This window comes from Mustela nivalis (assembly GCF_964662115.1).
Source record: "Mustela nivalis genome assembly, chromosome: 7".
NCBI lineage: Eukaryota > Metazoa > Chordata > Mammalia > Carnivora > Mustelidae > Mustela > Mustela nivalis.
This window is the reverse complement of record NC_139026.1, coordinates 127,545,113-127,564,677: the sequence shown is the minus strand read 5'-3', so window position 1 is coordinate 127,564,677 and position 19,565 is coordinate 127,545,113. Positions and strand designations below refer to the sequence as shown.

General features: G+C 40.2%; 1 long non-coding RNA gene across 3 annotated transcripts in view; it reads right to left on the bottom strand.

Moving 5' to 3' along the window:
• The window catches only part of LOC309870047, a 48,298-nt gene extending 34,539 nt beyond the window's left edge, over positions 1 to 13,759 (bottom strand). For all 3 annotated transcript variants that reach the window (XR_014314448.1, XR_014314449.1, XR_014314450.1), the window contains exon 1: positions 13,675 to 13,759. This is a non-coding gene — a long non-coding RNA (uncharacterized lncRNA). The remainder of the gene's footprint in view (positions 1 to 13,674) is intronic.
• Positions 13,760 to 19,565: the final 5,806 nt, after the last annotated feature.

The window sequence follows — 19,565 nt, the reverse complement described above, 5'->3', positions numbered from 1 at the left end:
TATAAGTGAAAAACTTGTTGTAAAAGCTTTCACAAGACTTATGTCTAATCTGTTGACAGAATCCTAGGGAGGTGACTGCCCAGAAAGAAATAGAAGGGGAAAAAGCACCAAAGTCCAGAGAAGTGGGGCTGATGCAGGTTGGAAGCTTCTCAACTATATTTCAGAACCGTCAGAATGGTTCAAAGACATGTGCTGGTGTGGGAGGATCAGTTTTACGTCCTAAAAGGAGTGTCCTAAAAGGAGGAGAGCACGAAAAAGATAAAGGTCGTCATCATCCACTGCAGGAGACTCAAGTCTCGGGCACCCACAGAGAGGCATCTTGCCCAGGTATCAGCAGCTGGGTTATAGAGAAATGCTTAGCCTGGCATCAGAGCGGGAGTAGTGAGTCGATGGCATTACTTCCGGGCTTTGGATTCTTAAGGGATCCCCCAGGCAAGCACTCCAGAAGTGTGATGACCCATCTCAAGAACCACCTATTCCACCCCCACAGGGAGGAATGGTTATACAGAGGCTGGGTTCCAGTGACCCCTGGAGGAAGGTGAACTGAACTGCAGGGTGTCGGTGTCAGCCATTCTGCATCCTTGGTCTCAAAACCTTGAGGCCGGAGAAACCGGAGTTAGAACAGTGACATTTTATCGCTATTTAGTATTCAGCAAAAGCAGACAGTTCATTCATGTGTTTACTTTGACTAAATACATGGTAAGTAGCTCTCAGAAAATGTCTCCAAAAGTCACTCTGGGCTTTTCCTCACGACTAAAAGACCCAAATTTTAAATGGGATAGCATCCAGTGTTAATTTTCCCCTGTCACTTCTTATATTCTTATTTTAATTTCTTTAATGCTTTGGAGACTAATGGTATTTTAATAGCAAGGAAATTGAGTCATGGGTAATCAATTCCATTTTGTCAGGTTGAAAACATATTTGTGGAGGGCACACAATGAACAGTAAAGGTTAACAACATTATTTTGAACTCTTTTTGAAATCAACTGCAATGACTCAGGGTTTCTCCACAGATAAAACAGCAGATGTTTTTCTACCAAGATTAACTTTCTCTTAGAATTTACTGGGTAAAATCACGCAAGTAAATATAAGCAGAATTCTCTAGATGGACCAATATTTCGGAAATCAAAATAAAATGTCTCACGGCATCAGAAGAATTTGAAATTTACTCTAAATTGCATCCATGTTCTTCAAATAGTATTTGGAAATATGAATCAACTGAGTGACTCTTCCTTTTTTTTTTTAATTGGCTAAACCCTCCATAAAAACAACATTTGGAAAAGGTAATACACCAAGGTAGTTGATGACAGTCCTCTGAGGTCAGTAAATCTGTGTCGAAATCCCACTTCCAAATCCCACTTCAAACTAGGTATGTCTTCTTTAGCAATCAGCTTCTTTTCTGTTTCACTTCCCACCTAGCAAGAAGACAACACCAATATCTCCCTCACAACAGAGCAGGTCAACTAATCTTTGTGGACTGTAGCTTCGCCAGCTGTGAAAGTGAGCTGTTGATCCTGGACTCACAGCCTTATTTTAAGAACAGACAAAACCTGCTAAAATGCATTAGATGTGAGGAACTATATAAATATCCTGATTAAGTGGCTTTGCATTCTTCGTGGACAATGGTAGTGTATAAATTGGGAAGTAATTAAATCCATATAATCATTAACATAATTTGTCAGTGGAATTATCTAGGCAGTTGTCAAACAGGGTCTCGGTCTCTTAGGCAAATTAGAAAATCACATTTGGAAATGGCCTGATTTACTCTCTCCTTGCCTTTGTGTCATTGAGCGGGTTTGTTATGGAGATAAATGGCCACCAGGCATGACCAGACAAACCCATTTTACCTCATGACCTGGTCAAATCTGAATGCAGGCGGGCATGTGAGATAAAAATGCAGCTGAACCTTGGCACCATTCTTATTTCATCAGTTTTCAGCTCGGGTTTCTTCCAGAAGAGAGCTTATTTTTATATTGCTTCATCTCAGTCTCTCGAACCCTAGAGTATAACATTTCTAGAGATTTCTGCACAGCGAGGAGGATTTTTTTCCACACAAAAACAATGTCTCGGACTTTTGCTGTTGTCCTGACATATTCCTCATATCTTTTTCTTCTTCAGGCCCCAATGCTAAACTTGAAGGTGACTTATTTAAACTTTTTTTGGTATCACATAGTCATACAGGGAACTTTAATATTGTTGTAATATTCCTGAAATCTCCTTTTTTTAATGTCCCCATGTGATAGCAGTCACTATTGTCACTTTTTTTATAGTTGTTAAGGATGGGAAATTATTCTTTTTTTTTTTTTTTTTTAAGATTTCGTTTATTTACTTATTTGAGAGATGGAGAGAGAGAGAGAGAGCATGAGCCGGGGCTGGGGGGTGGAAAGAGGAGGGTAGCAAGCAGAGGTAGAAGCAGACTCCCTACAAAGCAGGGACCCTGACATGGGGCTTTATGCCAGGACCCAGGAATCATGACCTGAGCCTAAGGCGGAAGCTTAATTGACTGAGCCACCCAGGCGCCCTGGGAATTATTCTTAAACAGAACTTTAAGGTAATAACCAGTAGCCTTGCTACAGACTAGTAGAATTCACTGCACTCAGAACTGGCAACTTCCTGATATTTAAATATATCTCAGTGTCTCTGCCTGAGCATCCTGTCAGCTTTGGAAGTTGTATAAGGCAGATGTAATAACATATATAAAGTCAGAATACTTTTAAGTTTTTGTAATGAAACATTTAATACATACAAATAGCAGTGTGCAGACTGACTTCTTATACTTGGTGATACACAATTATGTTTCCTCCATGTCTTTCCATGACACGAGAGCTCATTTCTTCTTAGCACTGAACCATTAGCACTCCATTGTCTGGATTTACCGGTTTATTTATCCAGTCACTTACTGAAGGGCTTCTTGGTCGCTTCCAAGATGTTACCATGTCTATGGTGTCATGTGCTTACCCCTCACTTAAGCAGTATGTGCTCAGCCTTCCCTGTTATGCTGAGTGATCACAAGATAGCCTTTTGTTTCTTATTTCAGTTCTTAATAAACCAATTTATGCAAGAGTCTGGTGATATAGTTTAGCATCACAGTTCTCATTGCAACTTATTTCTTCACTTATCTTGCTTAGGAAGAGGTTTTATTCACACTTACTAGGTGCCAGCCTATTTGGAAAAACTGCTATGATGTATTGACCAAAACACATAGTTTTAAATTGGATAGTTTTAAAAGGATAGCAATATGAACTAGTATATTTCCGTTTGACTTTTTTCTTTTCTTTTTTTTTTTTTTTAATGATGCTGAGAAAGAGAACAGCAGTCCCTAACATCTAGGAATCGGCCTGGCACTACCAGGTAGGACTTGGTGTACTCCTGTTGAACATAAACAATTTCATAGAACATCAACATCAGATAAGGATGTTCTATGGCCAGGATGAATCAAGACAGAAACAATTAACACAGGCAAAATATGAACAGTGGCAAAGCCACATTAATGATCAAACACCCCTACCCTCGCTAGTATGAGTAATGCCTTACCTTAGTCTGAACTTCTGGATAAGATTATTTAAGACATCTCTTATCAGCTGAACTGTGGCCCTTCAAGATTCATACATTGAAGCCCTAAACCGCAGTACCTCGGAAGTGACTATTTTGGAGGTAGGATCTCCGAAAAGATAAGTTAAAATGAGGTCACCAGAGTGGGTCTTAACTCAATACGATTGAGTCAATTAAGTTGTTATAAAAAGAAAAGATTAAAATGCAGAGACAGAAGGCAGAGCATGTGAAGACTCAAAGAGGGCCATCTGCAAGGCAAGGAGAGAGGCCTCAGAAGAAACCAATCCTAACAACACCTTGCCCTTAGACTTCTAGTCTCTAGAATCGTGAAGATATAAATTCGGTTTTTTAAGCTACCCAGTCTGTGGTAATTTGTTACAGCAGCCTGTGGTATAATAGGAAATAGATTTGGTCTTCATCCTGGTTTCTGACACAGAGCTTAAACTCTAGCAATTTCCTAAGTGACAGGGGTGTCTTGTTCTTCAAAGCAATCCCTTTGGGTCCACCTGAGTTTATGCTAATGGAGTGACTTAGGGTGGAGCCCTTACAGAGCCCTACGATGGAGATGGTCACTAGAAAGACCAAGTGATTACAGAGTTGGAATTTCAGTCTCAGCCACCAACCTCTGTGAAGGGTAGGAGAGTGGTGGGCTGGAGATGAAACTCTTGAACAACAAGATCTGATGAGCTTCTGGGCTGGAGAATATCTTGTGCCTGGAGTGTGGTTCACTCCAGTCCCATGGGGACAGAAACTCTTGTTCTTGAGACCCTTCCAGAACTCCATATACCTCTTCATCTGATATTCATCTGCATTCTTTATGATAAACTGATAATCACTGTAAGTAAATGTTCTCCTGAGCTTTATGAGCCAGGATAGCAAATTAATAAACCCTAGGAGGAAGTTGAGGGAAATCAGTTTATAGCCAGTCAGAAATTGAGGGGACAATTTGAATTGGCATCTGAAGTAGAGACAGCCTTATGGGACTGAGCCATTAACCTGAGAGATCTGATGCTGTTTCCACATAGACAGTGTTAAATTTGTAGGACACCCAGTTGGTGTCCACTGAGAACTAGAGAACTGCTTGGTGGTGTTGGGAAATGTTCCAGACAGCCCTAGCAGATTAATACACTCCCTTAGTCATAGACTTACCTACCTCTCTCCACCACCACCCCCTTCCTGACAGCAGCCAATCTAGAGTAAAGCTCTGCTTTCTTAAACCATCTCCCAAATCCCCAGCACAGGTCCAAATACTGAAAGTCCTTCCTTACTACTTCTTACCAAAATGCCTCACTGTCCCCAAAGTTTGTGTCCTTGGCTCCATCTATAGGTGTGTTCTTGGTGGGCTTTGGCTGAGTGGAACTGGCAGTGTCCTGAGTTCACTCTGAGAGATTTTCTTGCTACATACTCTTGAATGCTTATAATCATCAGTTTCACTGAACTACGAGATATTTTCCCTCCCAAGAAGTTTCAGTGCAAATCAAGGGGACTCACAGTTTAAAGGACCACCCCACCATCTTATACCCCATCCCACAGAAGATAGCCCCAGGGGGGCTTGTGTCATGAAAAGACCCTCACCACTCTTGGTCAGGCCCCCTACCCTATTGAGCCAGACACCAGGTGCTTTATAACTGGTTTCTTTAATAAATGCTTTCAGCCAGGACAGATATTACCTTCCTCAATCTTAAGTAAAGGCTCCATGGATGAAATAAATGTTAAGGCAGAATTTCAGTTCAGTTCTAACTACATCTAACTCCAGGGATTTCTGTGAGACTTTGGTAACTTAAAACATCCATTCCAAAGGACACTTCCAAATTTTGGGAAGTCACCCACTTATTGAGGATTGTTTCCATACTCAAGTTACTACAGACTGCACTGAAGAAATAGCAAAGGGAGGGGGAAAGACATTGTGTGTGAGGTCACCATTAACCAACAAGAAGTCCGCAGTTTCTTCTCCCTTAGTTTCCTCAGTGTGTTTGTATATACTGCTTAGAAAGGCACCGTGTGGGGTGAAAGAAAACAGCCATAATGCACTGCTATGTAAACTGCGTTTATAGTTTAGATAGTTTATAGATCCTATTTGCTATTAGAAACTTCCATAAAATGAGCACTCAGTAATTTTTTGAAAAAATAAATGAATAAACAGTTTTACATCTTCTCTCTCTCTCCTCACAAAAATTCTCTGAGGTAGGGAAAGGAAAAGTGGCCCTGGGAGTGACTCTTTCTGATCAAGGGATGTTATCTTTTAATTTAGTAAGAGTAAGGGAATCATTTCTAAAATTTTTGCTTCAAAGACATTTTTTTCCCATTATACAGCATAGCTTCTTTCATATCAAACCGGCATAAAATTTATCATTTTACAATGTAGTGCTCTTTTCTTTGATGAGCTTACTTCAGGGCTTCCCAGAAAGGAATAATAGAATGACACTTGGGGTATAATAAATGACATCAATTTTCTGATTAAAAAGACATGAATTTCCTATCAAAATGAATTCTAGTATGCATGCTTATATATTTATGAAGTACAAAATAGTGGTTTATAATCTATCATTTTATAAGATTACTGAATTTGTCATTTAAAAACCTTCAGAATTACAAGGGTGGATAAATATGGGTCTGATTACTATTCACTGGTTCCTCAGAGCACATCACATCTTGCAAACGATTCGGAAGTGTGTAAGCACTCGGCCCTGCCCACTCTCCCACCTGCTTTGCTCATGACTCAGGTCAACGTTCTCATGCTGGAAGTAGAGTCCATTTATTTTTGAGAATACCTAAATATTCTGTCTGCCTGATCCCAAACATCATCCTTCGAATTTCAGACTTGACAGAAACAACACAGAATAAGTCCAGGAAGTTGTCTCAGATATTTTTTCAGACGCAACTTCAACTGTGAGAGGGGGGCTCCCTCACAGAGTAAGCAAATCTCGACTCTGACACAAACTAGTTTATCAAACACTCAACTCTGGCAGCCTGACAGATTCACTTCAGCTTCCAAATATGAGTAAATTACTCCCAGTCTTAATAGGGAGAAAACTGTAATTGATAGAATTTCATATCCTGAGATCATTTAAGTATAGATTCTTTTTACATAGAATTTTGATATTTCTGAAAGGATGCTGAATCACTGTTATTTCCTTTCTTAAATTTGCCACTTTAAATGGAATCAACTTCTAATAGGCACCTGAGCCCCTGGATAGCAGCTTTCTGTCCCACTTTGGCCCATCTGTCTGCAGAGGTAAGCAGTTCCTATATAAAACTGTATATAAATCTAGTCACATTGAAATTAGTTTTAGAAAAACCATCTCTGGGGGTGGCTGGATGACTCTGTAGGTTAAATGTCTGCCTTTGGCGCAGGTCTAGATCCCAGGGTCCTGGGATGAGTCCCACATCAGGCTCTCTGCTCAGGAGGAAGCCTGCATCTCCCTCTGCCTATTGCTCCCTTTGGCTTGTGCTCTCTCTCTCACTGACAAATAAATAAATAAAATGTAAAAAAAAAAAAAAAAAAAAAAAAAAGACTAGAGAACCCATAAATGGACCCTCAACTTTATGGTTAACTAATCTTCAACAAAGCTGGAAAGAATATCCAATGGAAAAAAAGTGTCTCTTCAACAAGAGACTATTTGCTGTTGGGAAAACAGGACAAGCACAGGCAGGGCAATGAAACTGGATTTTTCTCTTATGTCAGACATAAAAATAAACTCAAAATGGATGAAAGACTTCAGTGGGAGACAGGAATCCATCAAATTCCTAGAGAACACAGGCAGCAACCTCTGTGATCCTGGGGCAGCAACTTCTTCCCAGACACACCTCCAAAGGTAAGGGAAACAAAGGCAAAAATGAACTCTTGGGACTTCATCAAGATAAAGAACTTGTGCACAGCAAAGGGAACAGTCTACAAAAGCAAAAGACAACCAACAGAATGGGAGAAGATATTTGCAAATGTCTTATCAGATAAAGGGCTAATATCCAAATGCTATTAAAAAAAAAAACTTCTCAAACTCAACACCCAAAGAACAAATAATCTGAAAAAGAAATGGGCAGAAGACATGAATAGACATTTTTCCAAAGAAGACATACAAATGGCCAAGAGACACATGAAGAAATGCTCAGCAGCACTTCACATCAAGGAAATACAAACCAAAACCACAATGAGATACCACCTCACACCAGTCAGAACAACTATAAGTAGCACAGGAAACAACAGATGTTGGCAAGGATACGGAGAAAGGGGAACCATCTTGTGCTATTGGTGGTAATGCAAGCTGATGTAGCCACTCTGGAAAATAGTATGGAGCTTCCTCAAAAATCTGAAAATAGAGCTACCCTACAATTCAGCAATTGCACTACTGGGTATTTACCCCAAAGATACAAATGCAGTGATCCAAAGGGTCACTTACACCCCAATGTTTATAGCAGCAGTGTCCACAATAGTCAAACTACAAAAAGAGCCCAGATGTTCACCAACAGATGAATGGAAAAAGAATATGTGGTATGTATGTATATATAATAGAATTCTACTCAGCCATCAAAAAAAATTGAAATCTTGCCATTTGCAATGATGTGGATGGAACTAGAGGGTATTATGCTAAGTGAAATAAATCAACCAGAGAAAGACAATTATCATAGGATCTTATTCATATGTGGAATTTAAGAAATAAAACACAAGATCAAAGAGGAAAGGAAGGGGGGAAAAAAAACAAGACGAAATTAGACAGGGATGGCAAACGATAAGAGACTCAATCATAGGAAACAAACTGAGCATTGCTGGAGGGGCAAGAGTGGGGAGATGGGGTGACTGGGTGATGGGCATTAAGGAGAGTACATGATGTAATGAGCCCTGGGTATCATATAAGACTAATAAATTACTGAACTCTACCTCTGAATCTAATAATATACTCTATGTTAATTAATTGAATTTAAATAAAATAAAACTTAAAACCAAAATAAAAAATGTTCTAAAAAGGTGAGACTATGATTAAAGAAATCATGTTTTAGACCGAAATTTTCATTTTTTTTAAAGATTTTATTTAAAGATTTTATTAAAAGGGAGAGAGTATGAGAGAGAGCATGAGAGGAGAGAGGTCAATGGGAGAAACAGACTCTCTGCCGATCAGAGAGCCCGATGTGGGACTCGATCCCAGACTCCAGGATCATGACCTGAGCAGAAGGCAGTTGCTTAACCAACTAAGCCACCCAGGAGCCCCGAAATTTTCATTTTAAAAAAGCAAAAAGGAACTAGAGTTTTCTGATACAATAATTGGCATGTTGAAAATGGGCCTTTAAATTCTATAATTCTGGGGTGAGGGGTAGGAAAAATGAGTAAATGTGGTCAGAAGATACAAGCTTCTGGTTATAAATAGAGAAGTCCTAGAGATGAAATATACATAACATGGTGACTACAGTTAACAATACCGTGTTTGATATTTGAAAGTTAGCGAGGGTAGATCTTAAAAGTTCTCATCATAAGAAAAAACATTGTAACTACGTATAGTGTTGAATGGTAACCAGAACTTACTGCAGCAAACATTTTGTGATATATACAAATATTGAATCATTATGTTGTGCACCTAAAATTAATACGTTATATGTCAGCTATATCTCAATAAAAAAAATTGTAGAATACTAGACACCAGTTTTTCACAAATGGCATGTATACAAGGATATGTGCACACTGACATATTTCTCTCTCTCTCTCCACCCACCCCCCACGTCCTCCCCTGTTGGCTCCAAGAGAAAACAAGCAGAATTAATTAGCAATAGGTTCAATGTCCATTCAAATAATTTTACAATTTGTTAGAAAGTGAGTAATGAGGATTATTCTTTTTTCATTAACATATAATGTATTATTTGTTTCAGGGCTACTGGTCTGTGAATCATCAGTTTTACACTGATGCTGGGTCGTAGGATAGATCTATTTTCAACTTCTTGAGGAATCTCCATTAATGAGGATTATTCTCACATTAGCCATGTAGGATCTGGAGAACAGCAAAAGTTCTCAAAGAAATGAATATCAGAAAGGAGGAAAGTGTAGTTTTTGGAAGTCAGATTATTCAACTTCTTAAAGACCTTTCCTACTTTTCACATTCTGAATGGTCTCTGAGTTCTGTGAGTCATAAGTAATTAGAGTAAAGTAGAGAATGACAGGGTGATGTGGACAATTGAGACTAAGAAGGTGACAAAATCTTAAATCCTGAAGATCACCTAAAGCTAAGTGGTGAGTGGGTCACAGAGCATGGTCGAGCCTTGCAGTGGATCCACTAAGCCGGGGAGCCCAGGTGTCCCTGGAGCAGCAGGGACAAACCTGCACAGTTAGGTCACTTTCAAGGATGGTTGGCATGGAAGGAACTTGAGTGACAGTTGGTGTGTGGGTATGAGTCCTTTCTTATCAGATAATAACGCAGAGTGAAGAGCCCAAAGGTCTCCTAGAGAGAATCTGGGGTGCACATCTGAAGGGGTGTTCCAGCTGATAATGTTTCAGTCCCTCCGAAATGAGGAGTGTCCAGAAAATTAAACGAGTGTCTCTCTGCAGTGAGACAGTCAGTAGAGAAGAACATTATCAAGGATTTTTCAGCTTCTGCTGGCTCAGATGAATGGAACTGTTTCAATTTTTTTCTATTTTAAGTAGGTCATTTTGTTTGATATAAACTCTTTGCCATGTATCTTTAAAATTCCCACAAAGTACATGGGGCACCTGCGTGGCTCAGAGGGTTAAGCCTCTGCTTTCGGCTCAGGTCATGACCCCAGGGTCCTGGGATTGAGCACCCCCATTGGGCTCTCTACTCAGCAGGGAGCCTGCTTCCTCCCCTCTCTCTCTGCCTGCCTCTGCCTACTTGTGATCTCTGTCAAATGAATAAATAAAATCTTTTTTAAAAAAAATTCCCACAAAGTACAAAAAGAAAAATTCTCTAAACATCCAAATGGACCAAAGGTTACACAGCTGTCAGAAAATATAAAGTGTGTGTTTCTTATCTATTATTGAATTGGGCGTGCTGTTTTGCCATCTTATCTTTTGGGGTAAATAAAGGATAATATCAAGTTATATTTAGGAAATCTGATTTTCCCGGTGTCAAGGAAACTTCCTGGGAGAAGAGGCATGGACCCTTTCAGGCCTTCATGGAAAAACTTATTTAAAAGCATCCTTAATGTTTTGTTTTGTTTTGTTTTGTTTTGTTTTAATTAATATATCATCTGCATATGCCAAATACGCTAAGTGAATTAAAGGGGCCATCATATTGTCTCAGTACTAGAACAATTCATTCTAGCCAATAAATCAAAGATTTTGAGCCCAATGCTCCAGAACAAAAAGCATCTGATGTTTTACAAGGAATTTCCAATAAAATTTGTGAGCTTTCACAGAATATTATTACACACACACACACAAATAGTTGTTCAGTTATTTGAATTACAACAGTAATTGAAGTTACAGGGCCCCCTAAACGATTTATTGCCAAACCCTTGTGTACCCACTATAAAATTCAGGTGGACAATGTTTTCTCATTTACAATGAATGCTGCAGTCACAGACTTTTAAATGAGAGTAAGAATAAAAATTTTTCCCTGCGGCATAAAAGGACACAGAGAAATAGCACATTTTTAAAACCATTTCCCTCACATTTGACTTCAAATACTAGCATCTGCCCCCAAAGATGACATTTTGTTTTTCTTTACTTTAAATTGTTTGCCATCACAATGTCCATCAAAAGCAAATTAAACCTGAGACAGATGCAAAGCATAGCATTTCCATAGTATTTTCAAGGGCAATGAGTCATTTGTCCATCAGCCAAAGTCTACATAGTCATATTCGCAAAGCAACAGGAACTCTTTTTGGAGTCTCTGGATAGCCAGAGTTACTTTCAATGTAGCAGGGTCATTCATAAATTTACCAAGCCGTAGAAAGACTTTCACTACTGGTCTTGGCCCCTTGCTGAATCCTGTTGATTGTCACTACCTGAGGCAAGTGGGGGAGCTTTCTCATAAAAAGTGTAACATCAGCAAAGCCATCCCTGGAATGGGTTCAGTTGCCCAAGGCGGTTATTGTTTGCTAGCTCTGTGCTAACCATTATCTACACTGTGGCTTAAAATGGTGACAAGTGGGCAGAAAACATTTGACTCTAGGGGTGGCACCGTGATTCAGTCAGTTACGCGTCTGCCTTCAGCTCAGGTCAGGAACTCAGGGTCCTGAGATGGAGCCCCACGTGGATTCCCTGCTCAGTGGGGGGTCTGCTTCTCTCTCTCTGCCTCTCCCCCTCCCCCCTTCACGCCTTGTGCTCTCTCCCTCTCAAATAAGTAAATAAGAAAACATCTGCTTCTGTTAACTGCTCCAAAAAGTTAATGGAAAGTTGAGCAGAGGAGTTTTATGTATTTCCCTACCACTAGCTCCCAACCCCATATTCCATTTCTCTCTATTAAGGACAAAGCTTGAAATAGCCCCTTTCTCCCTCTAAACACAACCTCTATTTTTAGAAACTTTGTCTCCCTTTCAGAAGACCCTTCATATCTGTTTTAGCCGCTTGTTACCCGCTAGTCTACATACATACTCACTCTCCTACACTCCATAGACTGTTCTGTCACTGCAGCCCCAACACTTTCCTTTGTCGAAAAACTTTCCTTACCCTATATTAAATGCTGCTTAAATACAGAGATTGGTTTCCTCACCACGTGCCTCACATTTCTTCATGTAAAGCATCGGAGGGTCACTGCCAGGCCCTCTGTCAATGTCCTTTCAGGTTACAAGCTTATCCCTTGGCATCGACAATGAGAATAAGAATTCTCTAGGCTGATCTATATAATGTCTACCCTCCAACCTCTTTTGAACTCCCTCCTCATCCCTCTTTTTAATTTGTATGGTATTTACTTAATTAGTAATTTGTATTACTAATTATTCAGACTGACTAATCTGAAGAGATTACATTCTTAACGAACCAGTGCCATTTATTTTATATATATATATTTTTTATATGCCATTTATTTTTTATATAGGCAAAAGTCTATTCTTACTAGGTCAAAGGTCAGAGAAACCTAATCTCCTCGGAGTTGGTAACAATAATTGCTAATCTCTCTGTGTATACAAACTAATTGGAATACATCTACTTTACTACTGTGCAGTTTCTACCGGGTTGTCAACTAACCAACCAAGAAAAGAAATAATTTATTCATTTATCCACTCAAGAAATATTTACATAACCCCAGACTGTTATCAGTCCAGAAGTATGGAGGGAAACAATGAGACAATGACTCTTCTCCAAGGAGTTACATTCTTGCAGAGGGTTGACAAAAAGTAAACGGAGGACTGAACAAGATAATTTCAGATAATGAAAAACAGAATTAAAAAAGAAAAAAGCCAGGTGATGTGATGTTGACTGGGCTCAAAGTTACCCCTAGCCTTGGAGGGCAAGGAAGACCTTACTCGGAAGGAGAGACCCATTTGAGTGTAGAACCCGATGAAGCAGCCAGTCATGCGAAAATCAGGGAGCAGAGCTTTCGAGGCAGTATGAACAGCAACTACAAAGGCGTAAGGTGGGAAGGAAGCAGGCCATTTATCTAGGAACAGAAAGATGTCTGTGTGATTGGAGCCAAGTAAGCAAATGGGAAAGTGTCACGAGATAAGGCTGGTGAGAAAGGACTCAATCCTTCCACCTTCATAACACGAGTAGGGGAGTTTAAATTTTAAATATGTGAAAAGCAATGGAAAGTTAAGCAGAGGTTGAAATAATCCTATTTACATTTCTAGAAGATTATTCCAGTTGTTATCGGCAAATAGAATGCAATGAGAGCAGAAAAAGAGGGAAAACCCCACGTCAGGGCTCTGTACTAAAGACGAGCTACTATTCTTCATGCAGGTTTCGAGAAGTGACTTTTTTCGCCTCCTAGCAATACAAAACAAATCTTTACGGGGCACCTGGGTGACTTATTGGGTTAAGCCTCTGCCTTCGGCTCATGTCATGATCCCAGGGTCCTGGGATCGAGCCCCGCCTCGGGCTCTCTGCTCAGGGGGAGCCTGCTTCTCCCTCTCTCTCTGCGCCTGCCTCTCTGCCTACTTGTGATCTCTCTCTGTCAAATAAATAAAATCTTTTTTTTTAAAAATCCTTACACCAGAAATCACAACGTAGAAGAGTAGTCTTACCTTATCCACAGCATCGCTTTCCGCAGTTTGTTACTCGAGGTCAACCCCAGTCAGACATAAATGATCTTCCTGACGCAGGCTTGTGGCGTCACAAGGTCAACAGTAGCGTTAGCTACTGTGACGTCACAATGCTGCGTCATTGGCTCACTTCACCTCCTGCGCAGGCGCGGCCTTCCGAAACGCGTGAGGGCCCTACGGTAAGATATTTTGAAAGAGAGAGAGATCCCATTCAAATTTTATTATAGCATATTATTATAATTGTTCTACTTTACTATTAGTTTGGGTATTCATCTCTTACTGTGCCTAATTCATAAATTAAAGTTATCATAGGTCTGTATGGATAAGGAAAAAAACCCAAAGTGTGTATAGGGTTGGGTACTATCTTGAGGTTTCCGGCATCTGCTGTGGGGGAGGGGGTCTTGGAACTTCTCCCCGCAGATGGGGGGGAGTGACTGTAAAGATAAGTCAAGTTGGGGGGTGCCTGAGTAGCTCAGTGGGTTAAGCCACTGCCTTCTGCTGGGGTCATGATCTCAGGGTCCTGGGATCAAGTCCCGCATCGGGCTCTCTGCTCAGCAGGGAGCCTGCTTCCTCCTCTCTCTCTGCCTGCCTCTCTGCCTACTTGTGATCTCTCTCTGTCAAATAAATAAATAAAATCTTTTAAAAATAAATAAATAAGAAGTCAAGTTGGCACTACTGTCTCATAAAATGTTTTTGAATGTCACATCAAAACAGGGAATCCTTTTTGCATGACCTTGTCAGCAAACGTTCTTTGTAGTTCTTGGAGCCTTGAGCTCTCAGATGGAGATGATTACCTGAAGTTAACGGCTGCTTCCAGTTTTATTGGTTGATTCTTTAGAAAGAAAATATATGTAATGGGGCATTTTAGTTGTGTTTTGACTACAGCTTTGAAGTTTTAAATAACAGTATAGTGCTTACAATATGATAGAATTGGATACAAATACTTGGAATCGCCTGGAATTTATGCAGAACAGGTATCTGTGCCCCGGGGTAAAACCGTTTCTCCTATCGTTATGCCTTCAATCATAGTGATTGCATGTATGTATTCATTGGTTTATTTGAGAGAGAGTGCATATGCCAACAGGGGAGTGGAGGAGGGTAGGCAGAGGAGAGGGAGAGATTCTTAAGCAGCCTCCACACCCAGCACAGAGCCGTTGGGGGATCCATCTCAGGACCCTAAGATCACGGCCTGAGCCAAAATGGAAAGTTGGATGTTTAACCGACTGGGCCATGCAAGTGCTCCTTTTTCTTAAATTGCATTTTAAACAGAAAAAGCATGGCTAATGGTTAAAAAGAAAAGAAAAGAAAACATACAAAAATGTGTTGCTATGATCCAAAGACCTATTTTTCATTCATCACCCCCTGAATATCTGAATCTTCCAGAACCACAGCATGAACTCTTGCTCTGGAATGCTCAGCATGTTTATTTTTGTCCCTCCTTCCACTTTCAGCAGAACTATTCCCATCATTTTAATCATTGTCCACTGCCCAGCGCACATGCATTCTATTTTAGTGGGTTTTCCTCACTGTGGGGTAGGAAGCAATTAATCTAGACTTTTGGTACCTATTAATGTTTAAGATATTTCTCTGTGCTGATAACAGGGACATTCAGAAACCCAAATGATGAAGCCAGGATATAAATGTCATCCTAATGGGAGAAACTTCAGACATCACTGAATACTCTGGAAGTGATGCAGGCAGGCTCTCGGGTTCTGCCCAAATCTTATCACTAAAGCCCTATGTGAGCCCCACATGGAAACCTACATGCTGGATTGCTGTCGCCATCACTGCCATTCCCACATATGGAAGATGCCCAGTATTTGAACATAGACCAGCTGGGAAGAATCAACCATGTAACAAATACCACCCAATTTTTCTTCCCTAAAGTTCAATTTTCTGTAAAAGTGCTAAGGCTTTGTAATTTTAATGACTTCTTCCTCTTGCCCAGGCCTTATCCACAGATCCTCTTTCTAAAATCTCAACTCTTACTATACCAAATAGCAAAAAGCATACATTTAGCCCGGTAAATCTTTTAGCTAATTTGCTAGCTATTTTCGTCATTCAGATTTGACAGCCCCAAATAAAAAAAAAAAAAAATCAATTTCTGTCTCTGATGACAGATAAGAAAAGCCAAAGTATGGGGAAATGGTGTCTTTGTCGATGCTTAATGAATAAACCGCATAGAAGGAATAATCTGATATATTTTTTCCTCAGAAATCAATAGGAACACTCTCCATTTTTATATTAATCCCCTCTGCATTAAAACCTAGAATTGCAGATTAAGCTTTCATGTCTCTGTACTCATTTCCCAGCCTGCCCTCTTTGGTGTTGTGTTTTTTTTTTTCTAGGAATTAAGCAATTGTCAGTCACCCCTGCATTTCACCACCTCCCTGAAAAGAAGTTATTTGCTGACATGCTGGTCTATTAAGCGTCTTAGGAAGGAATCCACAAGCTTGTGTTTCATTGAATCATAAAAAGCTTGAGAAAATTCAACAAAGGATGGTGAGCAAAGGGAACCTTAATTAGTTTAAGTGAAACTGACTCAGATGAATATGCTAATTTACTGACTCCACCAGGATCTGGTTTCCTGTATGCTGAGTTTTAACTTTCGGGCCATGTTTGTGACTGTCAGCTGCCACAGGCCCAGGCTTTCCAAGCCATGTTTGGCATGGGTTTGGTGACAAAGAAGACCAGCCAGGCAGGAAAGCCACGCCTGGCTCAACAGGGGCTATTCTCACAGTCAAGTCCAACAGGGCTCCTGGTGGCAGGAGGGAATGTTACCGGTTGCCCCAAGAGCAGCTGAGAAGACAGTGCAAACAGACGAAAGAGTTAGTTCTAATCAGGATATCAAAGTGCAGGTCTGAGCTAGCTGATGAGACAAAAAAAAAGGGGTCAATGTGGCGCAGGCTGTGTGCATTTTATGATGCTTGGAATAAAAGGTTTTCTTCCACCCACACTGAGGTGTGGCAAGTAAATACAACATGTGCTGAATCCTGGAACAGAGGAAGGACATTAGCGGAAAGCTGGTCAAATCCTAATAGCCTGTAGTTTTGCTAAGAGTGTTGTTTCAATGTTAGTTCTTGTTGCAATCATGTATCACTGTTATGTAAGATGGCTAACATTAAGGGAAGCAGGGGGAGAAGTAAAAAGAGAACTCCCTGTGCTAATTTTGTAATCCTGTGCATTTAAAATTATTTTAAAATGAAAATGTTCTTTAAAAGACTAAAAAAACAATCTAGCCACTTAGTATTTTACAGTGGGGGGAAAAAAAACCCTCAATCTTCTCTAGCTGCCTCAATACTATTTCTCATCACTGTGTTGTACGTTCCTTGTTAAAACATCTAATTCATATTTTTTTTGTTTGAATGATTGACCTAGGTCAAGAGAATGAGAAGAAAAGACACAGAGAAATATTTGCAAAAGACATACTTGATAGAAGATTGCTCTCCAAAATATACAAAGAAGCCTACATCTCAACAGTAAGAAAACAAACAAACTGATTTAAAAATGAGCAAAGGAACCGGCACCTTACCAGAGAAGATGTATAGATGGCAAGCACCTGGGTGGCTCAATGGGTTAAAGCCTCTGCCTTCAGCTCAGGTCATGATCTCAGGGTCCTGGGATCAAGCCCCGAATTGGGCTATCTGCTCAGCAGGGAGCCTGCTTCCTCCTCTCTCTCTGCCTACTTGTGATCTCTGTCTGTTAAATAAATAAATAAAATCTTAAAAAAAAAAAAAGATGTATAGATGGCAAATCGTCATATGAAAAGATGCTCAATATCATACATTATCAGGAAATTTCAAATTAAGCTACAATGGCACACCACTGTATACCCATTAGAATCACCAAAATCCAAAACACTGACACCACCAAATGCTGACAAGGATGTGGAACAACATGAACTTGTATCCATTGCTAGTGAGAGTACAGAATGGCACACCCACTTTGGAAGACAATTTGGCAGTTTCCAACAAAACTAAATATTCTCTTACAATGTAATCCAAGAATTATACCACTTAACTCTTTACTCAAATGAATGAACTCTTTACTCAAACTTCTATCCACACAGAAACCTGCACACAGATGTTTATAGCAGCTTTATTCATAATTGCCAAAAACTTGGAAGCATCTGTCATTTAGAATATATAAGCATAAGTTAAGATCCCAGAGGAGAATAAATTACCTTAACAGAAGACACAGTCCTCCCTGTCCAGGGGGAATCCTAGCAAGTTTAATGTGAGGCAGAGGGAATGGCTTGGTAGGGCTGACCAATTGCTTTAATGAAAATCAGTCCTTTAATCAGTGGCAAAGAGAAGGAAGGAACAGGAGAAGGAACAGAACAGAAAGAAAGAAGAAATAAGGACTGATTTGGGCCCTATTTATTTTAAACTTTCAAGCACTTCTTATTACCAGTAAAACGAGCTCCAGTCTTAGCATGTCCGGCTCTTCCTCCAGCAATCACGAATTCCTGGGCTGCAATTGCCGGGCATGACTCCCTAGGTTCCAGTTCCATAGACTCACTCAAGTTCTCCAGACTCATTCTTTCGCTTTCTTTTTTTTGCTCACCTATTCCCACACCTTCAAATGTCCTCATTGAAGATGGAATGCAGGGGTGCCTGGGTAATTTAGTCATTGAGCATCTCACTCTTGGTTTCAGATCAGGTCATGATCTCAGGGTCATGATCTCAGATTAATGATATGGAGCCTCATGCTGAGCCCTTCGCTGGGGTCCCTGCTCTGCAGGGAATCTGCTTGAGATTCTCTCTTTTCCTCTTCTACTTCTCCTCCCCCAGCCCGTGTTCTCTCTTTCTAAAATAGGTAAATAAAATCTCAAAAAAAAAAAGAAGGAAAAAAAATCAGATGCAAAGGCCAAGATGGCCGAAAGGCTATCCCAAATCATATTTCATTCTCCAGCTGAAATTTTTCTTTTCTCTATCACTTGATACATACGTAAGAGTATGTATCACTGACTTCTCTCCACTGCAGGGCTGTAATCTGAGAGCAGAGACCACATCTCTTCATCTGTACTCCCCAGCACACCTACTGCAATGCCTGACATATCAAAGAATCCTAGAATCTTAAACTCAGAGTTGGAAGGAATCTCAAAGATGAAACAGGAAATGTCATCAGGTGTCGAGACGTGTTTGAGGTAAGACTGATGGAGGAAGAGATTGAGGGGAAAGGTTAGGAAAAGAAAATTAGGTCAAGAGGAATAATAAATATTTCTTGGGAATTTGTTAGGATCCACATAATTCCAAGCCCATTGTATATGTATTCTGTCATTTAATTTTCACAACAGTTTGACAAGGAAAGTGCCGTTATCTCTCTCTCTCTATCGGAGAAGCAAACCTGGACACAGAGGTTAAACCAATTGCTGAAGTTGAGCAGTTAAGGAATGATGGAGCCAGAACGCCAGCCCAGACAACTCGGCTCTACTGTCTACTTGTCAGCAAAATCAACCTCAGCAAAGGGGCATCACACACATACCACAAGGAGAAGGAACCTTCAGAAATGGGTGACTACGATGTACTTTCCATCCTGCTAACCTCAGGATGCCCACACCGAGTACACCGGGCATGATTATCTTGAAGTTAAAAACCTTACCCAAAATGGTCAGCATTCACAAAATATAAAACATTCACATAATATGACATTTTAAGAAGGAACCTTTCTGTGATTTTTTAAAGCACAAATCCCCACGAAGGGAACACATTTGGTAACCAGCCCAAGCATTGTAGCCACAATAGAAGAAACTCAGTGAATTTAATCAAAAGCATGTACCTAGCCACCAGGGCCCCTTTGGGAATGCTTGCTAGAAAAACCACATGTAGCTTTCAGTTTCTATCATCTGGCCCTAACACAGCCCTTGTTTT